The following is a 17380-nucleotide window of genomic DNA, read 5'->3' on the forward strand; positions in this document are numbered from 1 at the left end:
AGAGTAGATAGGGAGAAACTGTTCCCGCTTGTAAAAGGATCAAGAACGAGAGGGCACGGATTTAAAGTGATTTGCAAAAGAAGCGAGTGTGAGGTAAGAAAAATACTTTTTCACACAACGAGTGGTTAGGGTCTGGAATCCACTGCCTGGAATTGTGGTGGAGGCAGGTTCAATCGAGGCATTCAAGAGGGCATTAGATGATTATGTAAATAGAAACAATGTGCAAGGGTACATGGAAAAGGCAGGGGCAATGGAAATATGTCATAATGCTCATTTGGAGAGCCGGCGCAGACACGATGGGCCGAATGGCCTCCTTCTGCGCTCTAACAATTCTGTGATTCATCCATCAGGTCCAGCTCCATTTCTCGGGCACCGCGGACTCTTCACTGAGCTGTTACACGAAGCTCCCTGGGATCCGCAGATATCGCCAGTGCGTGGGTAACTGATGATATTGAAAGAAGGACTGTCTCTTACGAAACCTCCCGTTCCTATCAAATTCTAGATTAATAAACATTTATTGAGGGGCTTTGGATTTTTGGTGAACTCTAGCGGATTTACCCCAATTGGAAATCTGGGCCCCTCAGTTCAGGTTGGGAGTCAAAACGGATCAATGTGATTAGATAATATTGTTAAGGGATAGGGAATAAAGAGCATTAGATAGAGTTAAAGATGCAGATCATTCATGATCCGAGAGGCTGAATGGCCTCCTCCTGTTACTGTTTTTCTATTGAAATGGTCGCCCAAGAAGACATTGTAGTTAATTCCTGCAAGAGTTTGCTACCTTTGTCGGCATGGCTGTTGGGAGATTAAAGCTCGGGGATGACCCTTTCTGTCCCAATTTAAACAGTAATCGAGTTGTTATTCTAAGGGGATAGCTGTTGTACTGAGAAAAACAACTTTGAACATCATCACGCGCCAATTTGTGTAATTGCCAAACCATCAAATACTCAAATGATGGAGAAGCGATGATCGTGGACCCTCCCACCAATGATTTCAATAACTGTGGATTGAACTTTGACCAACAACAACCTGCATTCATGTGACGCCTTTAAGTTAGCAGGCCTTCCCGAGGAAGGCAGCAATTTATTGTGAGTCTCATCAGTTCTCTTCAGCCGGCTCGGATTCCTGCCGCTTAACATGAATTGACCTGGAACCCGCTCCGAGCTGCACATGGATCATCAACATATCGGGACTCGTTGTGGGGGAGCCGAGGGGTGGGGGGCGACTGATATCCTCAGGACTTAAAACAACATGAATCAATACCATTACAGTTCAAACATTTAATATTAACACGACTTATCAAAAACAAAATATTCCTGCGCTAAATTTATTCCGATTTTCAAATATTGGTGCCTACATCCCGAGATAATTCCTCGTACTTGGCACCATTTTTTCCAGACCAGGAGAACAGTCTGCCTCTTGAGTGATACTAAATTCTAGCTTTTTGTGAATTAAGATGTTGGCATTTCCTTGTAAATATTCTTGTCAACAATTAAACACAATGAATAAATAACGGATCGCAACAAGCAGGGCGCGAGGAATCGTCTCTACAATCTCAAACAGATGGGTATTGTAATTCAGAGCTGGGAAGCCCTGGTACATGATGGGCTGGGTGTGGGATATTAGTAACACTGGCAAGCCCTTAAATCGCCTCCATATATGGTTAAAGCAATTGGAGGCAAGGCACAAATTGGAACGTGATAAAAGACTTGCCCGGGTCAGCAGCGCTGTTGTTGCCAGATCTGAATCAACTAGTTAGAAATGGGGAGTGGTTTCATCTGATGCTGAGCTGAACCGGTTGATGGTCTCAATACCGGACGCTTGGTGCCGGGGTGGGTGGGTGCCCGCGCTTATAAGAGTCGAGGGAAAATGCCCATGAACTCTCGGTGTCAGTCGATCCTCTCCTACTTGTGGCCAGGGGACTGATTAGAGCTGGAGCCGCTTCCAGATCAGCGACAATGAGCTAATGAGCTGCGCTTCACCCTCACCCCCGCCCTCGCCCTGCAACCGCCGCCCCCGGGCTGCCTCCTAAAGTCAGCGGCCCCGGTTACAGCTCCATCGCGCTGGACGCGACAGAATCCTCTCTTCATTCGGCCCAACAAGCAGCCGTGAGCCAAGAGCCGGAGGCCACTGGTCAGACTCTTAATTGAAAATAAATCCACCTGCTCCACCATTCAACTGATTTACAGGCGGGGTCAGAGTTGGCTGATCAAAGGCGGCGGGAGACTGTTAATAAATTTTCTCCATGCGTGGCAGTTGTGCACATTTCTGTGCCGTGTCTGTGCTGTGAGGCCGCCTACCCCTACACAGTCTGTCCCACTCCACAGGCCCCTGAGACTCACAGTACTCAGCTCTGCCGTGTGGAGCATGAGTTGCAGCCTTTAAACTCATGTCTCACTTCCTAACTGGTGACATTTATTCATTTAAGTGTGCCTTTGTATCTGTCTATAGTATCTATGTTTATGTCAACGTCTATGTATATCTATGTGTTTGCGTATATATCTCCAAATGTATTAATATCTGTATATATTAATATACATTAACCAATGTATGAATATATTAACAGAAAATGCCTTAAACACTCAAGTTTCCAGTTATTTTCATATATTATCTTTGCATTAATCAATAAATGTATATAATAATCTCTAATCAGCAATGTGTATGCATTTATCTCTGTATTAACTATTATTTGTGTATTTTATTCTATTAATTCACATGTATATTAAGCTCCATGTATTTATTTATGTCACACGGTGGTCCTTTTTCAATCTTTGCCTGTTTTTAAGTGCTGGCGAGCGGATGGTTAGGAGATTGTTAAATCTTTCTTACATTTTGACCGCAATCTTGTACATCTATTTGAATCAGGTCACTCCTTAAGTATAATTTTCACGCACTCGGTATCTCTGCTTTATTGTGTGTTGCAACACCCACCCCCCCCCCCCCCCCCCCCCCACCCCCTCACCACCACCCCTCTCCTCCCCAGCACGCACACTCCTCCTTTCCAAGCCGAGGTACAAAACTAACACACTGGAAAATGTGTTTAATGGTTGTTACTTAATCAGTCTCCCACGCTCCCTGTGACTGTGAAGGCTACAATATTGCTACAAACTACTCGCTTCCCTTTTGCTCCTTCCAAATCCCATATCTGGCTTTCTGGCTTCCAATTCCAGAGAGTTTGGTGAACATTATCTTGACGCAATACGAGAAACACCGCAGTCCAAACACACTTAGAAGGGTTGATTTAAATTAACCTTTCCCTAAAACGCCCCCAGTCCCTAACCAACAGTAGCGAGGAAAGAATCATAGATTTTTTTCAAATATGAAGAAGAGGCACGATTTGAATAATGTCCCCACAAGGACTCGATTTCTTGTGCCATATACATTAATGATCCCCTTCTCATATTAATGCGGCGACAGATTTTGATGGCGCCCTTTTCAATGACTATTATCTGCACGTTAAATCAGGTAGAACTCGAAACGTAAACACAGGAGCATATTGTGTTAAAGATGTCAATAAGTTATGCTTTTAAAAAAATAATCATTCGTTCCGGATAAAAAAGATCTGCCCATTATCCGTTAATTCTCGCCGAAATTTATATTTGTAAAAATCTCATCGCATTGAATGGTGGATCAGAATTGAATAATTAATATATGATGGACTGGGAAAGACTGGTTAATAATTTATAGATCGATAACTACAAAAAGTTAATTTCGTTTATAAAGGCTATTAGATGAATTACACAAGTGTTTTGTTCACTATTCTCTTCACACCGCTGTTCCTGCCCTGCTGAATCTGGGTAACTATCCGGCCAGATTATCATTTGAAATGATTGTGGTCGTTTTGACCACCGCCGCTAATACTGTACTCACTCCAGTGACCGCTCAAGTTAGACGGGGTGGGGATGAGACGATGCACATCTCCAGGGAAGAGAGGGCGTTCCAAGCCCCTCCACATTCTGCTGTCCCTGAGTCCCAACGTTAACCCCTCGACATTTAACCCTCTCGTCACATCCTGCCTGATCCCTGGTTTGAACCTAGCGTTTGAAAATGACCAAACCGAACCCAAAGAAAACAAAAATAACTTGTTTTTAATTGCATGGTTGCGTTAAACAACAAACAAAAAGAAACACGTTTACACTTAAAGGCACTCGGACATTTATTCCGATGCGGAGTTTGGTTTGGAAATTTACCGGCGTGGATTCTGCTGGTAGCGGACAGTCCGGGATGCTTGTTCTGCAATGGGCCAGCTTTCCGTGCTCCAGGATTTTTCTTGTTCCTGTTATTGTTGCAAAACACAGTTATTGGTGTCAGCGCCCCCAACCGACCACCTGACGGGGAGATTATGGGTGTGTAAGAGAAAGAGAGAGGCTGTGAAACTCTGCGACTTGCACAAGAAACATACGCAGAGGACGAACACATCCAAATAAATGTTGCAAATTACACAAAGATGGAGGATTAGTAAGTTGAGTGCATTTCACATCTCATTGAAAACCTTACAAAGCAGCCCCAGATTCATGTGAAGTAGTGATACCGTACAGGAGGGAAACTCCAGTCGCAAAAGCGAGAGAGAGAGAAAAAAACAGTACACGCTTTAAAACAGGAACATTTAAACACTCGTGAGGAGAGTTAATTTCGCCTAATTGCGGGATTCGGCTCTGTTAGATGAAGCAATGTTTCAGTAGCAGATGCTCCAGTCGCTGTGATTATTCTGCTGGCCTTTGTGTGTTTAATTTCCAGTTCTGTTTTACCAGTTGAAACGATCCCTCTGACCCAGTCGGGTGCGAGGATCAGGTGTCCAGTACCGTGCGCCAGATCAGTATCCCGGATATTTTTCCGCCCGTCCTGTCCTCCATATCAAGTCCATGTTTTCCGCATTTTTTTTAGCTGTTAAAATAGGTCTAAAGATCCGTTTATAAACCGAAAAGGGCTATTGCACCGCGGATGATCTGATGTTGGATATAGTTTCCTGGTTGACATTTAATCTTTTTTTTCATGGTTTAGGCTAAACTGATCAAACAAATACACGCGTGAGAATCAAACAGACTGGAATTAAAGTCAAAATGACGAACTGGGCAGAAAATTATATAGGCAAAAATAGCGGCAAAACGAAAATGTAAACATTCCTTGATTGAAAAGCATAATTACTTTATTAGACACGAAGAAATGACCAGATCGAGTTTTATAAAAGCTATTTTTTCTGATTTGCAAATTGTACAAAGAGTGGGGGTGGGGGGGGGGGGGTTGCAATAACTGGAGAATGTGAAGGGGTGGGGGCCGTAGAAAGCAAATAAAATCGGCCTTTTGTTAATGTAGCACCTTCGCCTGTCCCAGGAATGGCGCAAAGTCCTTCACCTGCTGCCACTGATGATACAGATAGACATCTTCTCATAATCAGCAAGTGTGGAATATATTAAATGGTGTTATTATCCAGTAATATTATTGAAGGATGAATTTATAATTAGCTTTCAAATAAATGTAATGGCTTGGATCCGGAGCTCTACCTAATGAGTAAAAGTGATTGAATTGATGTCCAGGAACGTTAATGCCCGGAGCTGAATTATTAGAATCAGATCCGGTAAGATGTGACATTCCTGCATTATTTAATCCTTTCGCAATATTAATATAGACACAATAGTGTCATTAGCATTCAAACAAGGATGACCAGCGGAAATTAATGATAGACTAGAAGCGTCTGGTCCGGCGTTATCCCTGAATAGTTATTAAATTCGGCTCCACGAAGAATCTTCCAAAGTTCTCAAGAGTTAATCTTTACTGGGGTTGGATGGCGCAACAGCTTGTTGCAATGTGCCGGGACCCTCCAGTCCCTGGACAAGAGAGGTGATAGGTAGACTCACTAGAGAAAAAGTTGGTGGTAAATGACACACAAAGAAAATTGCTTACAGCATGTATGACACCAGGATTAATTGGGGTTTGGTAAGAGGATTCCTATTCCAAACGATACATCTGAATTATTATCCACTTTTTAAGCAAATAATTTAGCACCAGCGAAAAGTTGGCCAAGTCAATGGCAACTGGGAACTGCCTCAACACTCCCATCTCCAAATGTCATTCACTTCAACACTGACATTAAAATGTACCTTTGACCCAAACAGTTGGTAATATTTTGAAATTATAAGTCACTTTTTTCAGCGATATATTGCGACTGTTTTATATCAACGATTGTTTTAAATAAATGTTAAAAACTCCACTTAAACGAAATCATTGGAAGGAGTAGTGATGTTTTAATTAAACAGAAATGATTTCGCAAACTTATCACCTCCCACTGCGGATATTTGTCTTTATTTACCATTCTGTGTGCCTGCCAAAATGTTAAATATTTGTTTTAATAAATATATTCCGACCGATTGAGAGTCAAAATTGATAATATCATAGATTAAACAATCTGGAAATAACAATTTACTGGATACGCCGAGGAAAATTACAGAAACAGTGAGGCTTGTTCGCTAATAATTGATTCTGTGTCCAATACATACACATTTCATATAGTATACTTGATGTAACACATCTTACACGCTGCGTTTTGATATCGTAGTTAATGTAGCATCAGGACAAGAAATGCAGAAGTGGGTTATTTTTCTCCAGCGATGGATAAGTGCACTATTATGGTGTATGTGATAGAAAATCTGCCTGCACATGATATCTAAACCTGGTAACAAATTACTGTTGATGTATCGTGGATAGATGAATATAATAATCAACAGTAAATGACCCGGGGAGTTGGCTGCACCGTTGTTCCCATTGCTAAATGTGCATTCCCAGCTAATTAGCGGTTTATGTCAAATTCTTCTCTCTCTTATACAACCCCGCTGTTAATAGTTATTTTCTTTATTCTCTCTCGCCTGAGCTAGTTACAGGAATTGAGATAAGGGTCCGCGGACAGGTGGTTTCTTGTGTGATTTTTTTACTCTTAACACTTTACAGGCCAGAGCAGTTCAATGATCATAACGTTTTTCATAATTCTGAAATTTCTGAGCATTGAATTAGGAGAAAGACACTATCTAAGAATGTTCCAGAATGCAAACACAAAAGAATCAGATAAAAGCTAATTTAGTAGTGGTATATTTACCTGACGTAATATATATGATAAACCATTTTACTGACTTCATTTCTGTACATCGGAATCTACATCGTGTATGTGTTATACGAGCAATGATATATACACGTCATATACCATTACATTATCTAAAGGTCATATAATATTCACAATTTTCGCAGGGGTGGGGGGTGAATTACACTGGCTTTTATCTGTAAATGTGATAAATTAGTGCAGGGAACTTTCTTCTGTTTGCTATTTCTGATCCTCTTCGTGGCTATGAACAGTGGAAAATGTAATTTTCCAGAACTGATATTACTATTGTGGCGATGGGATATTCAGAGTGACTAGATAAATTATTCCCTCGCAGTGAGACATTCCTCTCATGACTCACACCGGCGCTTTATCTATCGCCTTATCTCCACTACTCCGATCTCTTTTTCCAATCTGAAGTAAATGGCAACAAGATTTCATATTGTGTTCTTATAAATTCCCTAAAGCCAAAGTTAGCAAACACAAACTTTCCCCTAAAGCGTAGGCGGATCCAACCAGGAGACTCAACTTTTCCCTAAAACCGGATTGAATGTTGCTTGGGGACACACATGTTTTCCCCTAAATCCGGAGTGGATCTAGCTTGGAGTCAGAAACTTTCCTCTAAAACCAGAGGCTTTGCTAGGAAACTCACACGTTCCCCTTAAACCGGAGTGGATCGTGCATCGGCAAACGTGACCCACAATTGGAAACGCTCATTGAATGAGAGTAATTATTTGTGATTATTTATTAGAAATTAATGACTACTGTCTCACAGCGATTACCCAGGTGAAACAGTATCTCCCCAGGTAATGGTACCGGCGAATACAGTTTCTCCGCTTTGGAGAAGGTCGGATTGCAAATCCGATGGAACACACTGAGCCCCGGTACCCGTCTGTCAGGACCTGTCACTGGTCTTCCGCAGAAACTGCGCCAGTTCCTTCACTTCAGTGGATATCTCGCCTAATTCCTTAATTTTCTCCCCCCACCCTTCTCGTTACACTGACCCGCTGACGGGGACTTTGACCCCGTTTTATCCATACGCATTCGATCGCTATGCAAACACTTGACTATGTACTGGACTCAAGAGGGGCCCATAACCCATCCCCCGGCATCAACATCGAAGTGAATACCTCCTTTCACTTTAAACATGGTCTGGAGCATTACAAGGTCAATAGCACAGTTATATTCTAAACTTTGGGTGTAGAGTTACATTTAAGGACGAAACATTAGTATTTATCACATTGCTGGCTGTGGGATCTTGCTGTGTGCAAATTGGCTGCCGCGTTTCCTACATTATTACAGTGACTACAATAAAACGTACTCCAATAAAAGCAAAATTGCCGCAGATGATGGAAATCTGAAATAAAAACAGAAAATGGTGGAAATACTCGACAGGACTGGCAGCACCTGTGGAGAGAGAAACAGAGTTAACGTTTCGAGTTAACTTTTGAAGAAGAGTCATATTGGACTCGAAACATTAACTCCGTTTTTCTCTCCACGTCCTGCCAGTCCTGTTGAGTATTTCCAGCAGTTTCTGTTTTTATTTCAAAAATAACTCCATTGGCTGTGAAGCACTTTGAGACATCCGATTGTCGCAAGTCTTACTTTTTAACCTGACCCGAGACTGTCACTATCACTGCCATTATAAACTGTAATATCATTGTCATTGTACAGTCATTGTACACAAACAGTGTGCTACCACTGTCATTATACACCAACACGTACTATCACTGTCATGATGCACTGTCATTGTGCACAAGCACTACTATCAGTGACTACACGCTGTCATTATACACAAACACTATGCTATCACTGTCTCTATACACAAACAATTCTATCTCTGTCACTATACATAATTATTGTACACAAACACTACTATCACTGTCACTGCACACTGTCATTATACACAAACATGTACTATCACTTATATACAAACACTACTATCATTGTTATTGTACAGACATTGCACACAAACACTGTACTATCAATGTCATTGTACACAAACACTATATTATCACTGCCACAATACACTGTCATTATGTACACTCTACCATCACTGTCCCTATAAACAAACATTACTGTCTCTGTTACTATACACGGTCATTGTACACAAACACGTGCTATCACTCTCACTACACACATTGTACACACTGTACTATCACTGTCATTATACACACTGTCATTATACACAAACACTTTACTGTCACTGTAATTGTACACTGTCAATATACACAAGCATTCTGCTATCACTGTCACTATACACTGTCATTATACACACTGTACTATCACGGTCACTATACACTGTCATTATACACAATCATTTTACTATCACTCTAATTGTAACTGTCATTATGCACAAACATTGTACTCTCACTATCATTATACACACACTGTACTATCACAAATTCATGCTTTCATGCACAAACACTGTACTATTACTATGCACTGTCATTATAGACAAACACTGTACTCTCACTATCATTACACACAAACACTGTACTATCGCTAATTGCACCCTTTCATGCACAAACACTACTATCACTGTCACTCTATACTGGCATTATATGCAAACATGTACTATCACTGTGACTATACACAAATGCTATACAATCGCTAATTGCACCCTTTCATACACAAACACTACTATCACTATCATTATACACTGTCATTATACACAAACACTGCACTATCCTTGCCATTATACACAAATGTTGTACTATCACTGTCATTATACACAAATGCTGTACTACCACTGTCACTATACACAAACATTCTTTTTTCACTGACACTACACACTGTCATTATACACAAACACTGTACTATCACTGTCACTGTACACAAATGCCATACTATCACTGAAACTATACACATTGTTCTAGCACTGTCATTACATACTGTCATTATATGCAAACATTACTATCACTGCCATTGTACATAAACACTGTACTATCACTGCGACTATATACAAATGCTATATTATCACTGTCACTATAAACAAACACTACTCTATCACTGTCACTACACACTCATTATACGCAAACACTGTACTATCACTGTCACTGTACACAAATGCTGTACTATCACTGTAACTATACACAAACACATTTCTATCGCTGTCACTACACAGTTATTATATGCAAACGCTGTACTATCACTGTCACTATGCACAAACACTGTAATATCACTGGCCCTACAATCTAGGCTTCCACAAATGATATTTAATGTGATCAAATGGTAAAAAGGGTAGGGATTTCGTTGAATGGTAATAAACTTACATATTCATTTAGTACCTAGGTCCAAAATTTGAACGTTTTAGCGATTTTTTTAAAAGAAAAGAGATGGAAGAATAGCATTCCAAGGCGAAGTGCTCTGGCTAGTTGGTCTGAATGGAGTGAAGTGTCTGTTATGGTAAATTGGGAGGCAGGAGGCAAAGAATGTGCTTCTGAGCTGGGAACCCGGTGATGGGCTTTAAATTACAGATTGATTCGCCGTGTGCAGAAGGAGAAGGAGAAGGAGTGAGAAAGAAGGACGGAGAAAGGGGAAGATATTACGACAGAAAGGGAGGGAGAATCGCACGGAGAGCGAGAGTAGGGACCGAGAGAAGGCAGACAAGGGCACAGAGAGGTGGAAGCATAAAGTCAGAGGGAGTCACGTCGGGAGGCGGAGGCGGGCAGCAAGGGGGGAGATACGGAGAAATAAATAAGAAGAGAAGGATAGAAGAGGGGAGAGAGATAGGAACAACGGGAAAGAAAAAGCAGAGAGTAGGTATAGAAGATAGAGTGCCGGGGATAGATAGGGAGGCAGACGAGATTGAGAGGTTGAAAGCGAATTTTACATTGAACCGCGGCTGCTGATTCTGTCGATTCAGTACAATCTTCTAACTGGACAGGACACCAGCAGCACCTGCTGACTCAAGGTACAGACACTAAGGACGTGGCGGAACAAATCGCAGCCACTGCCTTCCCAGAACACATGGGAAAGGCGAGCTCAATTGCTGCTTTTGCATTGATAGTGTGCATGTGACATGAAAAAATATGAAGGATTTTGACAGGTCTTAAACTGCCTGGCGCCAGAGCCAGAGTCTCTGCTAAAATAGGCAGAGATGGGGCGAAAAAGAGAAAATGAAAATGGGTATCAGGAAGGAGTGGAGGAAGAAGAGAGGAAGGAGTGGGATTGAGAAAGGATAAATTTAAATTAGGACTTGTCCTAGAAACGCATATCGGGCGGGGGTGGGGGAGGAGGGTGGTGAGTTGGGGGTGGGGGGTGGGGGTGGCTGAAAATTAATCCCAATTAGGAAAAACAGTGAAATAAACAATGGAGTGTACATCAAGCTATAGGGGCTGAAATGCGGAACAGAGCAGAGAAAAATAAGCGCATGGATGAAAGGACTCGCAAAAGAATATATAATTACATCAAGAAATAATGAGGAATATTGCCGAGGAAGTGGGTCCCGGTGTGGAGATGATCCGCTCAGACTCCCTCATCTGCTAAATTGAACTCCAGATGTAAAATTAATCCCGTATAATATGGAAGTTGGAGTTTTATTATTGGATTCGTTTTGTGGTTCCACTTCCGTTGCACACACACAATATCACACTCATATTTACAGAAACACATTCACTCATATACACAGAAACACACACTCATATACGCACAAACACACGCATACACACACACATATTCATAAACACACAAACACACTCATATATAGACTCACACAAACACCTACACACACTGACACACACTCATATACATACAAACACATACTATTACACCTACACACACTCACTTTGACAGACACACATATATACACAAATACACTCACTGCCACACCTACACACTCACTTTGATAGACACACACTCATATATACACACAAACACACTCATACACACACACACAAACATTTACACATAAACTGTCACACCCACACAGCCTGACAGACACACAAACACACACTGTCGCACAAACGCACACTCGTGCGCTCAAACATATAATCACGCCCTTAAGCACACATTCAGGCTCGCAGGCACATTAAATTTCACACAACACATCCATATATACATACACTAAAACATGCAACGCTCACTCCTTCTCAGACACATATACACACACATTCTCGCAGATTCACACAGTCTCATACAACACATCCGCATTCACGCAATAAACACGAAAACATGTATCTCTCACACTAAAACACATACCACACTCTCACTCTCACATGCTAACATTCACTTACACACAACAACCCATTCATAAACACATACAAAACAAACACATAAACTCACACATGCACAAAACACATGCATTTTAATTTTTCCAGCTTTCTAACTATTTTAATTTCAGTTGAAATTTAAATTCAGGCGACAATGTGCAGTGATAATGCATAATCAAAAGAGACGATTAGATTGAGCTGGAATGACTACGGAAAACAACAAAACGTTTTTATATCTGTTGTCCATCTATTTTGGTGACTTAAATTCTCAGTTAAAAAAATTCCACCAGGATTTTAAACACTGATCTGTTACTAAGTAATCCTTTGAATGCAATTCAGCATCATCGTAAGTACTTTATAATTATTTTACAAAACAATAAAAAACCTGTAAACTTTAATATTGACATTTGTAAAGGAAAACACAAAATAGTTGAATTTGTAATTCACATTGTCCATTCAATAAAAAGCGATAGTATCTATTCTCTACGGAAATTCAGAAAAGTTGTGTCTCCAAATGAGCGCTGCACATGTCGGCTTAATATACCCACAGGAACCAGACAGACCTCGAAATAACGAGGCTGATCCAGAGAATATGTAGTTTCTTCAATAAATGTAAATGTATATTAATAAATAGATTTAATATACAACTACATGCTTGAACTTGCAATGTATATGTAGCTGTATACATTCACCATATGCATTGGATACTGTGGGTGCACTAAGGTGGCATGTTTGGAATGTTATGGGATTATTTGTTATGCAGTTACGGAGTAGAAATTATTGTATAATTCGGTAATGTGTTGGACACAGGAAACAAACGGAAAAAAAGAGGCAGATAGAGGAAAGATTAAAGATTAATTGATGCACGGTTGTGTTTAAAGTTTGGAGTTGTGCTTGTGCTTTTCAAATAAATAAACCTTGTGCAATTAAATAAATATATTCATAATTCAAAATGCAGAGAGGTCTGCGCAGTAAACTCTATCAGAGTGTCCACTGACATGCAACAAAGTCTGCTAACTTGATTCCCCATAAACACAACCGTCTGAAAGGCGTGTGTGTTTTTATCTAAATAGATAATAAAACTTTTCTGATAATTATATCATAATGGAAAAATACCCTATTGCCTTCCAAACATGTGAGCTTAATGCACTTACAGTAACCAAAGAGTGACCTCCAAATACTCAGGCTAACCCAGCGAACACGTTTATATAATACAAAACCTGACCAGCTGGTGTATTTCGGACGTGATGCTTGGAACTCTCACCGGCCACAAAGGTTAAATACTGAAAACACGGTGCCTGAATCATCTGCTTTGACGCTTAACAACCAAACCATGGGAAGTTGTCGTTTTAATGAGAAGGGTAATCGCCCCCAATCCGTCAGTCCTATCCAATCTCTGGTCTGCAGCCGCTCGGCCTCGTCCCATAATCTTTATTATTCTAACTGTGTTTGAGTTTTTTGGTTCTTGGAAAGATAACAAAAGTGCATTTTAAATTGCATTTTATTCATTAACGGTTTTAATTGTACGACTCCGTTTAAACCTGAACCATTTCTCTATCTGATAAAATCTAGATTCAAATTAAAGTCACTTCCAAACTCGCCTGCAATGCTATCTGTTTGATATTCTTAACTAGAATTGGCCTAACAAGTCTGAGTGGACGTTTGAGTGGAATAAACTCTCCAGTAAACGACTGGATACGACGGTAAAGAAGGATTTACGAAAAAAAAATCCCATATGAATATCTTGAGAAATCATGCATCTAATACGAACTACTTCAAAGCCCCATCAATAGCTTTAGTTCCGATAGATGCAGGATCATATTTTGCAAAGCTTCCCATCTCTCTGCTTTACATTTATTTTCTGTCTGTTTAAGAATAGCACGCATCTTTTTTACAATCTTTCTATCTTTCTTTCTATCTTCTGTCTGGGTGAAGCTTTGAACCAAATGTTTCTCGAACATTGTAGGAAGCACATGCCCTTGTGAATAACATTCTGCATCGGGTGCCAGAACTACTGAGTACTTTGGCGGGCTATCTGGCCAGACCTCGCAGACTATGATCAATTTTAGGTGAGGATGTAATTACCTGGAACAAGAACGCCGAGAAATGGGAGCTGACCTCCCTCTGGCTGGCTGGTAAGTGATTGTGTGAGGTGGTGGTGGAGCTGTGCAGCTATCTTTAAACACGAGTTATCTCACAGGACTTGGCCAGTAAAGTCATCATCAAAAAGGACCTATACATTTTTTGATTAAACATTTTGATTTAGAGTGGAGAAATGAATAAAGAACAGTCTCGGAGACAATGGTCCAGTATAAATGGAGAGAGATTGTCCTTTTATTGTTGCAGGTATTGGAGCTGCTTGTGGCGCCAGTGACATTATCTCGTCAACAGATAGGGAGACTAAAGACAAAAGGCACATCACACCTTGTTCGATAGAGACCCAGATGACTATCTGCCGCTCGCACACTGGCGGCGTTGAGATAGTCAATCCGGCTCAGTAACGAAGTACTTTTTTATATAACAAATCACAGATTCTGAAGCCGGGAATAGGATTTATTTATCCAGATATCATACAATTTCCCTACATCGAATAATAAAAAAAAACTCGGGGAATAATGCAGAACAGCGCTAATAAACCTGACCAAGCAAACACTTCTTGGCGCCGTCTCTGTATTCAGTTTCCTGACGTTCGGCTGGGGAAAAACCAGGTTCAGTACGAAACATTAAACTAATGGGTTTACAAAAAATGATGGCACGTTCTTAGAACTGTATCATCAGCTTACTGTTAAGGAACTTCAAAAAATAACTCGATCTTTGAGCCCGGATCAGTTGTGTAGGTTCACGTAGTAAAGCGGCAGATGTGAGGATCTCGGGAAAGAATAAAGATTAACAATTTTAAAACTTTTCCTTTTCCGAGATGGTAAATGATGTATGTGTGCGTGTGTCTGTTTTTCTCGATCGTTCTGCCAGATCAACTGGAAAGGGCCAGGAGCCGAAGAAGAGCCGTGACCGATCAAAGTGCATCTCTTGCCCGCTTGCATGTCATGGACACTCCGACCCCCTAATGCTGCATATATAATATATATATACCATATATATAGATATATATACAAACCTAACCGAAGTAAGAATTTAAACAAATCAGCGTTCCTCCCCTATTAGAAACCGGCAGATGCTCTTTTATTTCCATGCTTTCAGTGGAGGATATTTGCTTGGGGAGGTGGGGGCGGGGGGGGGGGGGGGGGGGGGGTGGGGGAGGTGGTTGCTGGATGGATTGGGGAGAGGAGGGGCTCTGTTAAAATTTCTTTGCTTAATGCAAAGTGACAGGAGACGGTGCTTATTGTTGGACGTCAGCAGCCTGGCGCCAAGCGCTCTCGACAAGCCGTGTCCGACTTAATCGGAGGAGATGGTTTGGACGAATACATTTCCCACCCCGAAAATCTGCTCTCCTGCGCCCCTCAGATTCTCACCTCACCCCCTCTTTGACATTTTCTCATGGACTTCTTTTTGGGATTATCATCCAAATAAACACCAAGCCCTTAACCCCAATAAACAAATGCATTAGAAACAACCTGAATCGTACATAATTAAAATTAGTGTTGTTTCCCCTTCTATTTACCCATTTTCCCTAGTCCCCACAAACTCAAAAGTTACAGTTATGGCCTGTATTATATATATAGACATGTGCCTATATGTATAGGCATTAAGATACAGTGTCAGATGTATTTTATATATACTATATGTACAGGCATTAAAATAGTGTCAGATGTATTATATATATATTAAATATTTATATATATATATGTGCTGCATGTATAGGCATTAAGATACAGTGTCAGATGTTCGGTTTTACTGGCGCGTCCCGCTCGGCTTTTCCCACGACTCGCAAAGCGCTGAAGCGTTTGAACAACTTGCTGGTTCTAAAATTAAAAAGGGCAACGTCCTTATTTTCGTCGCCAGAGCTGGTTCTGCGGACCAGCCACACATAAGACAACTCAAGTAGAAAAGAGGAATATTGCCCCCTCCCTCCCACCTCCAAAAAAACTTCACTGATCTGCTTTACAGTTTAAGATCGCGTTTTATTTCACAATAACTTTATTTCAAATCCTAATTACGCCATCTGGTGGGACCCACCGCGATTTTTTAAAAAAAAGTCTATTTTCCTGTTAGCTGGTGATTTTACGGGCTAAGGGATAGTGGTTGTATAAAATCAGTAGAAATAAATATGGAAATGTTTGGCTTTGGAAACTTTACGTTTTAAAATAAAAAACAACGTGGATACCACAAATTGTTAACTTAAATATTTGTTCTTGACAAAAAAAGGAAGTAGATTAAAACTGACGTTTCTGTTTCTTTTAACTTTATAAAGTGTAGATGCTCTGTGCTCAGTACCTGGCTGCTTAAACCAGGACAAAGGTGAACAATTGTTAATTGGTCTTGGAAACAGAATTGCAGGGCTCCATTGACAGGCTCTTCCAATTCCTTACAATACGCTACATACGGTTACAATATTCTACTTACACTAAACAATATAATTCCAAATAACCAGCAAAAAAAATGCCTAAAATTATAAATTCAGCATTTTAAATAAATATACCCACTGTGGAGTAACATACAAGTCTAAGACTTGTCATCCCGCTCAAGCTCCGTTCCTATTATCTTTTACATAAGTGCACATAGATACATGCCTGTATGTTGTTACCTGCGGATTTTGGAGATTTTAGCGGCTCTAGGTGTTTTGCGGTGCGCCGTGGAGTCTCTGTCCGGGGCCGGGCACTCTTAATCCGGGAAGCGGGAAGGATGGAGACCGCTTGGGGGCAGGGAGAAGGACAGGGGGAAAATGCCTTCTGTCATTGGTTAATATTTAATTTTGTTGACATGTTTTCAAAGAGCGATCTCAGTGATGCTTACTGTACGTTGAAGCTTCCGACACCTTTTTCCCCACCCCTCCTCTCTCTTAACTCATCCATCCTGGCTTTAGTTGTCAAAACCCCGCCTTTCCAGGCTCACAATTGGTCAGGACGCGTAAAATCACCAATCAACTGGGCGGCTCATTAGCAGGACGGAGCCGAAGGGAGAT

The 17380-nt window shown here is 40.9% G+C and overlaps 1 long non-coding RNA gene across 2 annotated transcripts; it reads right to left on the minus strand.

Moving 5' to 3' along the window:
• Window positions 1-4069: 4069 nt before the first annotated feature.
• LOC121283101 lies at window positions 4070-17371 on the minus strand. Of its 2 annotated transcripts, none has more exons than XR_005944187.1 (2): window positions 17003-17371; window positions 4070-4276 (listed from the first exon to the last, which is right to left on the minus strand). It is a non-coding gene; the product is annotated as an uncharacterized LOC121283101 (long non-coding RNA). The 2 variants fall into 2 exon arrangements; XR_005944188.1 differs by having other exon boundaries at window positions 4070-4328.
• Window positions 17372-17380: the final 9 nt, after the last annotated feature.

The sequence above is a fragment of the Carcharodon carcharias genome, chromosome 10, assembly GCF_017639515.1.
Source record: "Carcharodon carcharias isolate sCarCar2 chromosome 10, sCarCar2.pri, whole genome shotgun sequence".
Lineage (NCBI taxonomy): Eukaryota > Metazoa > Chordata > Chondrichthyes > Lamniformes > Lamnidae > Carcharodon > Carcharodon carcharias.